This window comes from Vespula vulgaris, chromosome 17 (assembly GCF_905475345.1).
Source record: "Vespula vulgaris chromosome 17, iyVesVulg1.1, whole genome shotgun sequence".
NCBI lineage: Eukaryota > Metazoa > Arthropoda > Insecta > Hymenoptera > Vespidae > Vespula > Vespula vulgaris.
In genome coordinates, this window is record NC_066602.1 from 1,390,545 (window position 1) to 1,408,417 (window position 17,873).

At 31.0% G+C, this 17,873-nt stretch overlaps 2 long non-coding RNA genes across 31 annotated transcripts in view; one reads left to right on the plus strand and one right to left on the minus strand.

The window, feature by feature from the left end:
- The window catches only part of LOC127070103 (uncharacterized), a 155,141-nt gene extending 152,436 nt beyond the window's left edge, over positions 1-2,705 (minus strand). For 23 of the 25 annotated variants that reach the window (XR_007784091.1, XR_007784082.1, XR_007784089.1 and 20 more), the window contains exons 1-6: positions 2,137-2,301; positions 1,676-1,774; positions 1,459-1,599; positions 1,281-1,348; positions 917-1,211; positions 496-837 (exon numbers count right to left, since the gene is read on the minus strand). This is a non-coding gene — a long non-coding RNA (uncharacterized LOC127070103). Of the gene's footprint in view, positions 1-495; positions 838-899; positions 1,212-1,280; positions 1,349-1,458; positions 1,600-1,675; positions 1,775-2,136; positions 2,302-2,565 lie in introns of those variants that run through there. The other 2 variants (XR_007784074.1, XR_007784072.1) reach the window with 2 other exon arrangements.
- An 869-nt stretch (positions 2,706-3,574) lies between these two features.
- Positions 3,575-9,674, plus strand: LOC127070173 (uncharacterized). Of its 6 annotated transcripts, none has more exons than XR_007784291.1 (7): positions 3,577-4,067; positions 4,660-5,489; positions 5,894-5,949; positions 6,041-6,896; positions 6,992-7,163; positions 7,250-7,492; positions 8,031-9,674. It is a non-coding gene; the product is annotated as an uncharacterized LOC127070173 (long non-coding RNA). The 6 variants fall into 6 exon arrangements; XR_007784287.1 differs by having other exon boundaries at positions 3,577-5,489; positions 6,041-6,155; positions 6,803-6,896; positions 8,031-9,667; XR_007784290.1 differs by lacking the exon at positions 3,577-4,067 and adding an exon at positions 4,524-4,538.
- The last annotated feature ends 8,199 nt before the right edge of the window (positions 9,675-17,873 follow it).

Below are 17,873 nucleotides of genomic sequence, written 5' to 3' on the forward strand. Positions count from 1 at the left end.
AAAGGAGCACACTCCATCCCAGCCACCCTACCTGGCGCAGACAGGCGCGCATCAGAGCATACGTAGATGAAGAGAGATAATAACGAAAGGTCCTTGACGATAAGTACGGGAGAACGTATTAGGGACATCCATTATCATGAAATTCCTTTTAAAAGATACTAAAGAGGTCATTCGTGTTACCTAACAAATTATTCCTATCCAAATTTCAATAGCGATAATTGAATATTACGAATATTTTTTACGTACATGTAGTGAATACTATAATAAACAATTTGAAATATGGAATTCAGCAATTCTTCTTTTTTAATTGTATCGAACGATTACTTCATTTAAATCGGTGGAATAACGATGACGAGAACGTGGACTTTCTATTTCACGTATAATTTAAAAGTATTCCCCTGCTAACGTTATTACTTCCAAAAACGATGAATCTTTCGATCGTCCCTGTTGGTTAAATTATTTTGTATGATAAATACAAAGTTCCATTTGACTTACCATTTGACTCTTCTAATGCATGCAACGTCGAACGGCCCTTCGACAAATCATTCTCAGTAGAATCGCATAGACACTCCAGCTAAAGCCGCTCGCGGTTGGAACCTTTGAATGAAGTAAATCCCTCCCACCTCCTCGTATCACCGTCCCACGCTTTATAAGACAGCACCATATTGACTTTTCCAAATTTCGTCGTCAAGCACAAATGTTTTTTCTTCCTTTTCTTCTTCCTACGTATTCCCAATCACATATTGCATACATGAACAATAGCTAACGATGTTTCTGCCTTGGTTAGAATTTCCAACTGCTTTGTAAACCACTCTTCTGCATTCACAATCCAATGCGCTGTATTATAACAGATGAAATTAACATAGAAAAGTGGATAAGATACGTGGCTAGTTACTTACATATGATATTTTCGTACCTCCTTTATTAAAATTCAATATTGTAGTAGATGGTTGCCATAGTAATGTTCTAGCAATAAAAACATGTTGTTTTCATACACCAGATAGTAAGGTGCCTCTCTCACCAGCTTCATATCATTTGGAAGATTTGTAATAAATTCGTGAGCAGCATCAGCTTCCTCCGCCGATTTTACGATTTGACACATTAAATGACGAATATTAAGTAACGCAAAATTCTTTGAAAAAATATTGAAATTTTTATTCATATATTCTTATTCAACTCCTCTCCTTCATGGAGCATCTTGCTTCCCATATCTATAATATTCTCCATTACAATAGTTGAAAAATATATGGGTTCTTGATTTATATGCAATAATACAATACCTTTAGGATAGCTAGAGACCTAATATCCCACTCATCAATAAAAAATACTCTCGCCGCCATCATAAAATCTGTGTAAAAATTCAATAAATTATTATAAAACTTACATATGATACAGATTTTATAATTCATATTACACTTTAGGATACAAAATTTATATCTTATCTCTAAAATATCTTACCATTCAATAAACACAGCACTGATTGATGTACCATTTAAATATAAGATTAAAGTGAAAAACGTTTTCGTTTTCTAATCTGATTGATGGTCAAACATTCTTACTATCCATATAGGACGTTTTGTCGGATGTACAGAACAGGAACTGGCAATATTAATGTGTGTCACTTGGAAAGTCGAATGTTTAATTATCAAATTGAGCGTAAATGAAATTCGTATACCTTCTTTGGAAGTAAAGACAACTAGTAGACAATTCTGATTGTTTGCAATAATTCTGAAGTATTGGAACAGCTTTCGCCTCTGTTTTTTCTCTTGTATCTCTAAAATAATTTAAGATTCGTAAATTAGCGATGACTTAGGATAGATGTTCAATTGTTCATTTATACTATGTAGTCATAAAAGATAAATCAGGTTACGCCCTTTTAAGCCATGTAAAGTATCTCCTTCCAGAAGCAACAAAATAATAATTAAGATGGCATCGATCACGAAAATCGATTTCATTTCCATAATATAAAATTAATATTTTATAATAACTTATATACTAATGACTACTGATAAATTTACCTTATATCAATAATGAACAAGAGACTAGTGAAAAAGAAGAAACTGTTTGTACCATTTGGAGTGCTTGTAAGTTTCCTTTGGGACGTATGAAACATAGACGCGATAATTTAGCACTTACTTGCGTATTACTCGTTCAAAAATTATTGACAGGATGATTTTCACAGGCGAAATTATTCAGCAAATCATTATATTGCAGATCCAGCTAATTCCCGCGGCGGAACTCGTTAGAAGCGATTACTGCATTCTAGGCCATTAATCAATACCACGTATTACATGATAGAAAGAGTCGAAATGTCATGGTTCGAAAGTAAATAAGTAAATTTCTCAATGATACTCGCATTAACTGGAAAAATTATTTTCCTTTTCTTCTTTCTGCTCATTTCTTTTTTTTCACTCTTTTTTCTTTACAATTTACATATAGAAATTAAGTAAACAATTTTGATAATCGGCTAGTAATATATTTCCTCTTTTTATCGTTAAAAATATTTATCAACAAGTATTAATTTCGAGTAAGAAAATACCTGAAAAATTTGTTTCGTAAAATTACCTTCTATTCTCTTTGTTCATTTACGTTAAGAAGCTTCTCACTTTCATTATTACACAGTGCCAAAGAAAATGAATATCATATATAAAGAATACATGAATATCATAAAGAATACAGAAAATCATTCGCTATATTTATTTTCCTTTTCATGTTATTCATTTGAATGCGCTATACGACAGTCAATCAAAGCTTCCTATTCTGCGGTTGAAAGGGCCGGAAGGGATATGAGTGGGGGAGACGGATTTGTCGACCAATCCCTTTTAATTCGACTTAGTATTACCCTTTAATGTTAACGAGCATATAAAATAATCCACAGCGCCGAACTGCCTATTAACAACTGCATACTAACAAACGTTTCTACCTCAATAAATTCATTGCGTCCTACCAAAGGTTGATATTAAATGAAAAGGAATGAATTTTATTGCTGATATTTTCTCATAATAAAAATATCTCGTGAACGTTATCATACACATTTTTAAAATGATATTTATACGAACAATATTTTTTCCGATTTCTTTTTTTCGTAATAAAAATTGTATAATCGGCGAAGTGATCGTTATGAAAAGTATCTAATCGTCCATTGAACTTTGCGGTTTTTTTTTTAAATTCATCAACGTTGACGTGATGGTTTATGTCAATGAACGAATTTAAAAAAATGAGGAAAAGAATACTTACCCGTATATCTCATGCATGCATTAAATTATCATTCGGTGATATTTTATTATCTCAGATTATAAGCGTGTTCCAAAATTTTTTAATGCTTCTAGGGAATACCATAAATCATTATGCTGGAAAAAATCGTCCTTATTTCTAACTTACTTGTGATACCTTATTTTATACCCTATACGTCGAACGTTCGATATAAAACAAAAAGAAAAATAGGAAGGAAAAATTTATAATGACCATAACGACGGACCTTCTCGAGATCGATATAGTCCTGTTTCACTATGTCTCTTTTGAATGGTGGTACGAGGCTAGGGAATATATCCCTTCAAAGGATCAAAAGTTAAGCAGGTTCAGTAAGAGGATATAATCGATTGCGTTCGGAAAGGCCCTTCAAAGGGAGGTTTGACGGTTCATGCGGATCGTGAGTCAAAGTGGAATTTTTGCTCTAATGAGGGTATATTTTCTCGTAAAAAAGAAGATTTCATCAGGGAATCTTTTTGAGTTACATCTTGCTCCTCAGAAGGATTTAACGCAGTCGAAAAAAGAAAATGAAGATCGATCATACCGTTAACAGTGTTGTTGGATATCGAACTAATGTTAATTTGGGTAGCAATTAGAAAATTATAGATACCATAATAACATTTATTCCAATGCCATGTGTGAGATTAGGAATGGCAAGGAAAATATTCGAGCGATTAACGATAATTCTAAAAAGGAAGTTCGGCGAATCAATGTTGGAAAGAAGAGGAAGAGAAGAGTGATGGAGGAGATGAAGAAGTCGAAGATGGGGATGAAGAGCATGAGTCCACCCTCGTCTACAAAATCGAGATGATACTAAGGTAGGTTTAACTTTCAAAATGATTAAATCTGTAGGGACGTTTGAAAAATTAAATCGATTTGTTCCACGTTTACGTCACCTTGTCATCCTTATTCCATCAATTTAAATTAAGTAATCATTCGATTAAATTGAAAGTAGAAGAAATATTAAATTAATTTTCTTAATTGTTTGTCACAACATTCACATCGTGTACTTAAAAATATTTAATTTGCGTTTTAAAGTAATATTGGAATTCAACGAATTTATTTATTACGAATTAATTATTTCTTGTTAGCACGTTTTGATAACTATTTAATGAAAACGCATATGCGTGTTACAATCTTCTCTCATTAAATATCTTCGTATTAAACGATTCATCATTATTTTTCTCCGTTCGTGAGTGCTCTTCTCCGCGCTTGGATACATCAAGCGGTCAGGAACAAGTGCGCGGTTTATAAGCGTACATCTGTCTGATTTGAAAAGAAGAGAAAAGGTATTTTTTCATTTGTTTTCCCCTTATCAAACCACACAAACATCTGGATGATAAAATGCTCTGTACAACTCAATTATCTACCTAAATCGTTCATTTAATTACTCGGTTACATCTTTTGCAGAACCATATACGCGTCGCTGATTTAATTATTCCGTTCGAACGAATACATTTTCCTAGAAATTTGCTCCTGATAGAAGAACTGAGAACAATGATCCATAATACCTCTAGTTATCTAACATTTCATATATTATGTTCAAAATTAATCAATTCCTAGGAAGATATTTTATTTGTCAATTTTTATTTGAGAACAGTTTATTTTTATTACGTATAACCGAGCACAGCGATTTTTCTCTGAATAGGCGCACATAGAATCTAACACTTTTATAATTTTCCTGCAACTTCCTAAAGATCTATTGTTCTTCTTTCGTCGTTATTCGGTCAATAGATTTCAATTCGGTCAATGTCAACATTCTCTTCGCACAAAATAAATAAATATGAATAATTAAATGCCAAAAAAATTTTCCTCCTCGGGAAGTAGATAAACGCAATTCGATTTTTACATAGTGAATGACATGTGGAATCAAATGGGGAAAAAAGAATCAAAAAGAAAAAAAAGAAATAAAAGCAAAAAGGAAATTTCCCGTAAACGGTAATATCGATCCAAAATTATTGCTAACATTATGAAGAGATAATCGTGGATATTAGCTTCGTGAATATATAGAAAAGAGAGGGTTAAACGAAACAGCGCATGCTCGAGTCGATATAAGAGATGTTGCTAGCCACCCGCGGAAGTTGAATAAACCGTTTATTCCGTTTCGAATCGTGCTACCAGCAAGTTCCTGCGAGTGTCCAAATAATATTCCAAACAGAAACGATTCAGAATAATATATAAGCTCCTGACCAGTGAAAATAGTGGATAGTATCTAGAAGATTCTGCAGAACACACTATCGGTTAGTAAAATGCTATTTGAATTTTATACCGTTTAATATTAACGTTTCATACTGTATTTTATACAATTTTGTGTTCAATGCTATACTGCTTATAATATACTATACTTTATAATATACTGACATATGGTTTTATAATATACTATGGAAAGTTGTATGTCTTATTATTATTTTACACTATATATTACACCGTGCAAGTTTTCTTGGATATATTATCGTATAATATTAAACAAAATATAATAATTCGAGTTATTTGAACGAAAATTTAGTGAAATATTTGGAATAATATAAATATCACTTGGAATGTTAATATTTAAATCTCCTTTTCTAATTATCGGATTGTTATAAAAGTGTGTTTCGATCTATGAATCGTAATGCTTCATTAAGTACTACTTGTTTTTTTACAGATAGTTGTAAAAGTTCTGATTATCAATGGAAGCACAATTATATTCCCTATTACTTAGTAAGTTCATTACATTCTGTTTAAAATTAATTTATATATTTGCTCTTTTATCTACTACGTATCTGAATGGAATTTTCTTTATTCTTTTCAGTCGAAAGACGAATCAGATATATTCATTGTTATATTTATATATTGGCCTATGTTACAATGTATATACATTTTTGTGTATATTTAATTTGTAACATCCTACATATCTTAAATATGATGTAAGTTGAAAAATATGAGTTTATATTACTGACGTTATGTTATGCCCTATTTTATACAAGTTCATATCCAATACTACGATAATATGTTTTATAGTAGATTATAGAAAATTGCGTAGTTTCTTATTATTTTTTCATGCTATGGTTAACTTATTTTTATTATTATTAGATACTATATTTTACGTGTGATTTATCTTTTACTTGTTGCATAATTTTGAATTATTGTGTAATATTAAACCGAGCAGAAAGCCTAATTAGGGGTTATCGGAATTAGGATATTTCTTTTTAGACATTTATACGATCCAATCGTATAATGGTATATAGAGCCAACTGTTGCGCATCTGTTTGTTATTCCGTGATATTATTCCGTATTTGCTATCTCAATGATACTACCTGTTGAAGAGTCTAACAAACTAGGTGAATTGCTTGTCTGAAACTAGTAATTGCTTGTTTGCGGGTCAGCTAATCAATTAGAATAGAGATGCATGATTCCATGATAAGCATACAAAGAGACGAACGTAGAGACGACTTGTCTTCCGGGCCACATATCCGCAACCGAACCGATTTCATTTGCTTTTGCGATGAAACCTATTAGTTTTCGTTTTCAATTATTATACCATCCGTTTGCGTTAATCTAAAGTTCATTTCAGAATGTTTTAAGGAGATTCTCACATTTTTTCTGATAAAAATAAAATTTTGAAAATGGACTCAAATTTTTGCATAAATAATTTGGACGCTGATTAGGTATATTAAAAGATTAATTGAATATTTTTTATATTTTCGGAAGACTGAAGTATGTTTAACAAAAAAAGATATTTAAGGCATCAAAATTTTTTCAGGATCAATATTTATTAATGTCAATATGAAAATCATTCCATTGTAATAGTTCCAATAGAACTATTCGGAAGGAGTAAATTAAAAATATTTGAATGTTCATATATGTGATATATACTATTGATATTATCGTTATTGACATCAGTATTCATATAATGGAGCTTCTCGGAAAAATTAGTAAGACAGATCTATCGAAATAATTATATCCATCTTCGTTTATATCAGTATATGTGTACGTACTTATTTCTAATTTTTGTTCGTAGATGATTGTGATAATTGTTCTTTTTCACGTAGTAATTGTTTCACACGATCGAATCGACGGAGGAAATATAGAAATTTGTATAAAGAGAAATAGAAGGAAAAAGGTTTTTGATGCGGTGTTACCACAGATTGCTGAAAGTTGATATTCCATATGCAAGTCGAAAAGAGTCAATTGCAGAACAGAAGGAAATTATTAAAGAAAAATTTTAATGGCTACTGTATACATCCATTCCTGGCAAAATGCTGTAAGTAATTTTTCATTTTCTTCATAAACAGTAATAATTATAGTAATAAAATTGGTGAGAATTCTGCTTTAGCTTTCTAATTTGATCGTATTGTAGTCTCACAGCTATGGAGACAATGATCACGGAGATTGGCTTCCCATATCATGATGCATAAAACCAGAGAACTTTAACACTTTTGATCCTAATGGTACATACGTTGGTGTTTTATTAAGGAAACTTAGTAAAATATTTGCAATAATATAAAAACACGTTTGGATGTTAACATTTAACAGTCTCCTATTTTAATTAATTAGAGTTATTACAAAAGTGTATTTCATTCGATCAATAGTGATATGATACTACGTCTTAAGAGTTATCATGAATTGTACCTTCCAAAATCTTTAATAATAATAATTTGCTTAATTACGTTTATTCATAGAGGGAGGCACAGCCATTTTCGCTAATTCATTACATTTTTTTACAATTACTTTAAAGAAAAATTTATACAATTTTTTCTTATGTACACGTAGGTGAATGTAATTTTCTTCATTCCTTGCAGGCGGCAGCGAAAGAACTTCGATGTTTATTCGTCGGAGTACAAAGAACTGATCTGGTAACTCCAAATCTAAAAGTCCAAGTCAATCATTTGTTGATTTTACACGCTACCAACAACTGCCATTTTTAAATTTAAGTCTAATAGAAAATAAATTAAAATTGTCTGATATACCGTCTGTGTTCCATAGCAGGTAATGTTTAGCGAAATCTACTATTGCTTAAACAGTGAATAGTTTAACTCGTCGTTCATTTATATCGTTTAAATGAGTTTAAAATTAGCAAAAGTTTGAAGTTTGACGTTTTCACCTTTAAAAAGTGAGGCGAAGCGTCAGTCATTCCAATGTTCGTTTTTATTGACATCACACGCAGCTACGAAACTCAGATGCAAGTATTCCAATATGAACATCATAAATTATTTAAATTTTAGCTTAAAATTATTTTATGTTATTCGCGCGTTACGATCTTCGTAATGTTTAAGCGAATATACTATCGTTTAAATATTACGATTATGAAAATAATTCATTTGTCGATTCTATTATATCTAAAACATTAACTTGAAATATTATAATTATTACTATAATAATAATAATATTCAGTTTATCAAAAATCAAGCAAAAGCATATCAATTCTTCGTTCTTTCGGTAAAAAGATGAAAAGCACAGAATGATTTCTATTTTGATATTTTTCCGTATTTACCCTTTATACTCCGCGTCCTTTCGAACATTTGGCAGCAGCAACAGGGCGGTATTAACGTCGCACAAAGTGGTATATAGTGTAACATATTACATACTTCCACTTTGATAGCAAGGAATATATTACAGTGATATTTCATTTACATTATATTTAATTATATTGTAGTAATATAGCAAATATATTATATGAATTTATTGACAAATATTGACAAAATTTCAATGGAATCCTCATTTTATTCTAGATAATTTTCTACGATATTTATGACAATTTTTCTCTCAATTCTTGTACACCATTTTCATTGCTATCATTATCTATGAAATTTCCTTATTTTTCTAATGAACTTTCCAAGAGGACATCCGAGTGCAAAGGGTTAAAAAGAAAAATAATTGTTACAAAGTAGCCTGAAAAAAAAGCAAACAAATATGTATTGAGAAAGTATTACAATTTCATATTCTCTATGTTTGCGGTATATGTAAACTGGATTTTTGATTTATATTTACTTTTCTCTTAATTTTTCAGAAATTCTCTTAAGAATTTATTATTCCTGCTCGGAAGAAAGATAAATAAGCATAAACTTTCATTTGTTGAATGAATTCTGAATACATATTTATTTGCTTTTTTCTTTTGTTCTTTTTTTTCTTAATTAAAATTTCTTTCGTTAATTTATTTTATGGTTTAATTTTCTTTTTAATCATAAATTGATTTATGTACATAGAGATGCATACTCCGAGATAAATAGTTTATCATAAAATATTAAATATTTATGTTGACAATTATATAAATATGTAGGTATATAAATGTGATTAAATGTTATACTATTATGTTATGTTTGTGTGTGTGTATGTGTGTATGTTTAAACACACATCCACATAAAATCTGTATATAAGAATAAGTGTTATACGAAATTATCGCTAATGTAAGTTTTAACAGTATGTAATAAACTTAAAAGCAACTACAAAAATAGTTCTATGTCCCTTTATCATTAATTATGTTTTAGGCAACTGACTCTTGAAAATAAATTATCCTTGACTAATGCATTCAGATTGATAGGTCGAAACAAAAAAAAATACTAATATGATTTATTTTATCGAGAGCATCTTGTTTAAAATGATATGTACGATACACTTATCATTATGCCGCCTGATTGGGGGCTTATGTATTCTTTTGGATTCTCCCTCTCTTGAATCTTCCAAGAACTTGCATGGAAGACTACTAGATGCAGTATCAAAATCTTTAATCCCTTTCAATGAATACAATAAGTTCAAGTTTCAAATCAAGGTTTTCCTATCATTTATTTCTGTCATTATTTTTCATTCATTAACGAGATATTATGTCATCCACGATTATCTCATTACAATGCTGCCAATAACTTTGAAACGAAACTATCGTAAATGGTGAATTCTTTTTTTGTTTTTTCCTTCTTTTCTCTTTTTGATTCCATCTCTGCTTTTGATTCTTCCTATCGATCATTCTCCATAACTATATCTTTTCGATTATTTTACTTTGTAAAAATTTAATTTTGCTTATCTCCTTTTTGGGGAGTGAATATTTTTTCGCATTTATTTATTGATATTTATTTATTTTTCGTGAAAAACACAATGACATTGCCTAGACAGTAGGATTCAGAAGATTCTATTCAGAAGGAAAGATTATTTCATGGAGAGCTATTTCCTGTAACATTTATAAGTTATGCTTAGCGCCACGTCGATCAGTTAGTTGAATAACGATAAATAAAAAAAAGTATGATAGATCTCTATTACATTAGGCACTCTATTATATCAGTATTATATTATATCTGTGCTTATCGAGAAATTAAATCATTCGGATAATTTATTCGCAAAATACAAATATTATTTTACTAGAAATACAATAAAATCACTGCTACACTCGGTTATACGTAATAAATAATAAATGATTGCAGAAATATAATTTTTTCATAAGAACTAACTAGTTTAGGGCATAACATACGCCATATAGCGCAATACAATATACGCAACCTTGTATATAGTGCATAATTAGCTCATTCTTTTGTTCTTCGCTCGGAAATAAATTTTCAGAAAAATCTACTCGCTCGTATGAAAGAATTGAATCAGTTACGTGGTGCATTGCTTTGCAAAAGACTTAACTGGCTAGTTAAATGATGCAGTTAAATAATAATAATAAAGTAATTGAATTATATAGCTTATCGTATTATTCAATTGTCTAGTCGCTTTGTTGAGAGGAAAACAAATTAGAAAATTCCTTTTCTTTTTCTTTTTTTTTTTTTGAAAATGAGACAACAGGTCTGCGTACACACGCACACAAGACCGCGCACTCATTCCCGGCCACTTGACTGGCGCAGATAAGCGCGCACCACATCACACGCAGATGGAGAGAGATAACGAAGGTTTAAAACGACGGTACTCGACGATAAGTAAGGGAGAAAATAATAGGTATATTCGCTATCATTAAATCCCTATTGAAACGTATCAACAGGGTAATTCGCGCTACGCAGCAAATTACTTCGTCCAAATCGCAATATTGTTTATATCAGTACATAGCCATGTACTTATTTACAATTTTTTGTTCTTGGATGATAGTGATAATTGTTCCTTGTCACGTAATAATTGTTCCACACGATCGAATCGATAAAGGAAGTACGAAAATTTACATAAAGACAAAATAGAAAGCGAAGGATTTATGCTTCATTGTGTACTATGCACCTCTCGGCAACTACCCAAAATATCTTGAATAAATTTAAATCTTGTAAAGAATAATAATGCTTTACTTTCAAGGAATAAAGAGGGTAGAAATGATATAAAGTGTTAAACCGATATTTCCTTTTATTCGCAAGACTTAGTTTCCGATGCGATGTTACCACACACATTGCGAAAAGTTGATGTTCCTTACATACACATCGAAAAGAGTCGAGCGCAGAATTCAAGAAATCATTACAGAAAAATATTAATGGCTACAATGTACATCTATTCCTAGCTTAATTACGTTTACTCATAGAGAGAGATACAAATATTTTCGTTAGTTCATTACATTTTTTTTACAATTACCTTAAAGAAAAACTTATATAATATATTTTCTTATATACACCTACGTGAATGTAACTTTCATTCTTTGCGGGTGGCAGCGAGAGAGCTTCGATGTTTATTCGTCGGAGTACAAAGGAAAACTAATTCGGTAACCGTCCAAACTAATCATTTATTGACTTTACATGTTGCCAACAACGGCCATTTCAAAATTCGAGTCCAACAGAGAATAAATAAAAATTATCTGATATTCCGTCGGTGTTTCGTGGCGTGTAATGTTTAACGGAATCTACTACTGCTTAAATAATGGATAGTTTAACTCGTCGTACATTTATATCGTTTAAATGAGTTTAAAATTATCAAAAGTATTAAGTTTGAAGTTTTCACCTTTAAAAAGTGAGGGTAACCGTCAAAGTCATTCCAATGTTCGTTTTTATTGACATTACACGCAGCGATGAAACTCAGATGCAACTATTCCAATATGAAAATCATAAATTATTTAAATTTTAGCTGAAAATTATTTTATGTTATTCGCACGTTACGATCTTCGTAATGTTTAAGCGAATATACTATCGTTTAAATATTACGATTATGAAAATAATTCATTTGTCGATTCTATTATATCTAAAACATTAACTTGAAATATTATAATTATTACTATAATAATAATAATATTCAGTTTATCAAAAATCAAGCAAAAGCATATCAATTCTTCGTTCTTTCGGTAAAAAGATGAAAAGCACAGAATGATTTCTATTTTGATATTATTCCGTATTTACCTTTTATACTCGGCGTCCTTTCGAACGTTTGGTAGCAGCAACAGGGCGGTATTAACGTCGCACAAACGTGGTATATAGTGTAACATATTACATAGTCTCACTTTGGTACACCAAGGAATATATGTAGTGGTATTTGTTTTATCTGAATTTATATAGATCGAGGAACAAATTTCTTGCAAAAGAAATCAAAATTCTATGAAAACAAATGATTCTGATCTTAATTCTTATTTTCAAAATGAGACAACATGTGTCCGTTCACACGCAGATAGAAAGACACACGTATTCCCGTCCACATGTCAGTGCACAAAAGCGTACACAAGAGCACACGTGCATGGAGAGAGGCAATAACAAATCTTTTAATCCGAGAGTAATTAACGATACGTACATGCATTTTCAGTAAGACCCAATCAAAACTTACTAACAAGAGAGTTGGGATTACACAGCAAATTAATTCGTTCAAATTTCGATATTACTAAAAAACGTACACTAAGTATTATAAATATTTTTCTAGTACATATCGTGAATACTATATGAAGAATAATTTGAAACACTGACCTCAAAATTTCTTCTATTGGGATATTCTACTCAATTTAAATTGATGAAATAACTATGACGTAAACATGGCCTTAACATTTCTCGTATAATTTAAAAATATTCTCGGGCTAGTATTGTTATCTGGAAAAGCGGTGAGTCTTTATATCGTTCTCGTAGGTTTACTTATGATAGATGATAAACTTTCAGTTCCATCTTAATTTCACTTTGATTATGTTCCACATGGAACGTCTGACAATCCTTCAACGGTCCTTTCGACTTGAATCGATTATACCCTCTAGCTAAAACTCCCCATCCATGGATTCCTTGAAAAAGATGTATTCATGAAAAAGGCCTAATCGTACCACTATTCGAACGAATAATGTTACGTCGAATTAAAAGGGATTGGTCGAGAAATTCGTTTCCTCCGAACACATATCCTTTTCGGCCGATTAACAAAAAATTTTAATCCACCTACGTAAAGCGCATTCAAATGAAATACGTAGAGAAAAAGACGATGTAACGGAAAAAAAATGAATATGGAGAAAGATTCTCTCTGAATTCATATCTCTTATTATTGCGTAATACAGGAAAAGAAATGATAGTTTCAAGAGATAAACAAAGGAGAAATTAATTCTTAATGATAGTCATTTTTAAGTAGATAAATAAAAAAAATTGATTGTCAATAGTCAATATTCTTTAATTAATTTCAAATTATAAGCTGTGAAGGAAAAAGAAAAAAAAAAGTAATATGGCGAATTAAAAGATATTGTTCCTTAATAAAAGAGAAGCTCAATACTCCTTAATTAATTTCATTTTCGACCTTTCCGTTCGTGTGAGCAATTAATGTGCGTAAAACGTAATAACCATAACTGCCATGAACCCTTTCGGACGTTAGCTCTCAGCAAATCGATGGTACTTTATCGAACAAACGTAGTTCACATCTGAAAATATATATCATAATTTTAAAAGCACATAATGTATTATAGAGATGCTTGGTTTATATGAATTCGTAGATATTAAAGAACATATTTTGTTATAAACAGACCAAAATTTTATCCTTTATAATTTTCTACGAAATCTATGATAAGTTTTGAAGAAAATTTTTTACATTTGCATCTCTTTCATCGATGAGATCTCTTGTTTTTTTGATAGATGATATAACTATCACTTCTATCGTTTTCTTCCGGATTAATATTTATTTTTTCTAACGTGGCTGTATAAACGCCTATTTGAAATTCTTATTCACCGCTTATATCTTATATCATGAGACGTGTGCGTATTTGGACATCTAGCCGATCTTCTAATAAAAAAAAAAAAACAGATATGGAGATAATTGCATTTTACGAAATCACGGAATGATACATAATAATACATAATACTTTCCTAGTTTTCTGACTAATTATTCGAGGGATCTATTTATACTACTCGAAGCTTCAGTACGAACTGATTTCAGCTTTGAAAATCTCTTTCTCCAGTTTTACGATCGCTTGTTTACTTCATCGAATTTCGCTATATATACAACTTCTTGTTATTATTCTCCTTCAGTGAAACAGAGAAGGGCTCATATTGTCGTGAAAACACAACCCACGTTCTCTTTCGTAAGATCGACTGATATTCTTTTCATGTAACTTAGTAATTGAACGATCTTTTGATTTCTTTTATTGTGTCATTACAATAGAAAACTTCAGAAAAATATGTATTTCTCAAAAAGTTGCGGTGGAAACAGTGGTTCTTCAATATACATTAAATTCTTTGCAATATATCATTAAATAATTCTGAGGTTCTCTCGAAGAAGAAAAAGGAAAGAAAGTAATATTACGATAAAAAAATAAATGTGAGACAGGATTTTATTCGAAGCAATATATTTTATTACTATTGCGTAATAAAGAAAAGGATGTCTTTGTTAACTTAAGCAATAGGTATGTGTTTACAAGAAGGAAAGGTAATATTGGATGCAATGTTTTCAAAGAATACCAAAGAAGATATACCTTCCGACGAAGAAATATTTTACAAGAGAAGATTTCACAAAAGGAATTTCGTAATACGAAAATAGTAGTATCGTCCATATCCAATAGTAATGGAACACTATTTTTAAATATAACTTGGATTTACGAAAGAGGAAACAAGAATTTTCGTACGTGAGTTAATTTAAATACTTTCATAGCAATTAATTCGATATAACGTTAATAATTGAAATAATCATTAATAATAATGCATTATATCATAATGTAAGTAATAAGAATTACAGTTTAAGGTGACATTTTCAAATTAGAAAACCAAACTTTCTGGATTTTAATTCTCTAATTAGAACGCAAAAGATGAGAAATTTCCCCTCTACTGTAATTATGTAGTAACAGTAATATATAATATATGTACACGCAAAATAATCTCATGAATCTGGAAATCTTCCAATGAAATTGACAATTATTCTGATCTTCTTTAACTGAAATAATCATAAAACTGTAATTATTTATAATATAATTAATTATTACAATAATGATTATTGTATACTTATGAAAAAGAAGTACGTTCACAGCGGTCTGGATGCTTATCTAATATGCTTAAAGAGAGCGATAAGAAGGATGTGTTTGTAATAGTACATGAGTATGCCTCGTACGATATAGTGATATTTGATGAAGTAAACAAATATTCATAAAACTGGGGAAAGAGATTTTCAAAGTTGAGCTCACTTCGTATTGAAACTTCGAGTAGTATAAATAGATCCCTCGACTAATTAGTCAGGAAACCAGGAAAGTATTATATTATTGTTATGCATCATTCCGTGATGTCGTAATATACAATTTGAGACTACCAATCCGTTTACTTATTTACTTCTTTTTCATTAAGGGAATCGCAAAATTTCCAAACACGAGTGAGTTTCGTGCTGTAAGTAATACCGAAGAGGAATTCCAGGTAGACATTTACGTATTGATCGGATTTTAACGATCTGCGCGTACGCAATACCTTCTCTCATAGCTACTGTCCAGCCTTATCATATTAAACGATTTATTATTACCTCCATCCGTGCACGTACGTGTTTACGTACGCGAGTCAAGTGGGCGGGAATGAGTGCGCGTGTCAACGTACACTTGCTCCCTTATTTTGAAAACAAGAAAGGTATTTCTTCATTAGTCTTCCTTTCATCAAACAAAGCAGACAATTCCATAAAACGACTAGCGGAATAATTCAATTATCCATTTAGCTGAACGATTTAATTCCCTGATTAAGTCTTTTGCAGATCGATGTAGTAGGAAGAATGGATTCTTCCATATGAACGAATACATTTTTCTAGAAAATTACCTCCTATTGGAGAATGCAAAATAATAACCCCGTTATAATTCTAGTTATCTTAAATTTCCTATATTATGTTCCAAATCAATTGATATCTAAGAATATAGTCCATTACTCTGCAAAATATGTGACTGTATTGTCAAACAATGAATCTACATAGGTAATTAAATGATACAGCTAAACATCAATTATCTGCTTGGTCTGATGAAAGAAAAGCAAATGAAAGAATTATTTCCTTATTATCAACATAAGCCAGCAGTTAGACGCACCCACGAACACAGAACAGCATACTCCATCCCGGCCACTCGACTGACGCAAATAGGGGCGCACGCAGATGAAGAGAGTTAATAACGAAAGATTTAAAAGGAAGGTACTTAATGATAAGTAAGGGAGAACGTATCACGGACATTCATTGTGACTAAATCCTTTTCAGAACGAATTAAATGGGCAATTCGCGCTACTGACCAAATTACTTCGTGCAATTTCAAAATTTATGGAAAACGCTAATTAAATATTACGAATATTTTTTAAATAGATGTGAATATCATGACAAACAAATTGGAATATAAAATTCAACGTTTCTCTCTTTTTAATTATATCGGATGAATACTTAATTTCAATCAATGGAATAACGATGACGTGAACGTGGACTTCCTATTTCACGTTTAATTTAAAAGTATTCCACTGCTAGTCATTATTTCCAAAAACGGTGAATCTTTTGGTTATTCCAGTCTGTTAAATTATTCTGTATTATATACATCCCGCAGTTTCATGTCAAGTCACCTTTGATTCTTGCCCCATGTGAAACTTCGGACGACCTTTCAATAAATCTTTCCGAGTTCAATCGAATATACGCTCCAGCTAAAGCCGCTCACGTTTGGATCCTTTGAAAAATGTAAATCTCTCCCATTTCCTCTTACCGCTGTTCCAAGCTTCATAAAACAGCGCCATATTGGTCTTTCCAAGCTTCGTCGTCAAGCACAAATGTTTTTTCTTCTTTTTCCTCTTCTTAAGTATTCCCAATCAGATAACGCATACATGAACAATAGCTAACGATGTTTCTTCCTTGGTTAGAATTTCCAACTGGTTTTTAAACCACTCTTCTGCATTCACGATCCAATGCGCTGTATTATAACAGAAGAAATTAACATAGAAAATTGGATAAGATACGTGACGAGTTACTTATATCTGATCTCTTCGTACCTCGTTTATTTAAATTCAATATTGAAGTCGATGGTTGTTATATTATTGTTCTAGCAATAGTAACATGTTGCTTTCATACACTAGATAATTAGCTTCCTCTCTCACCAACTTGGGTTTCAGATTATTGGCAAGATTTGTAATAAATTCGCAAGCAGCATCATCTTCCTCCGCCGTTTTTACCATCTGACACATTAAATGACGAATAACAAGTAACGCACAATTCTATAAAAAAAATAGAGGATATTTTATTCATTTATTATTATTTACCTCCTCTCCTACATCAAGCATCTTGTTTCCTATATCGAATATTCTTTATTACAGCAGTTG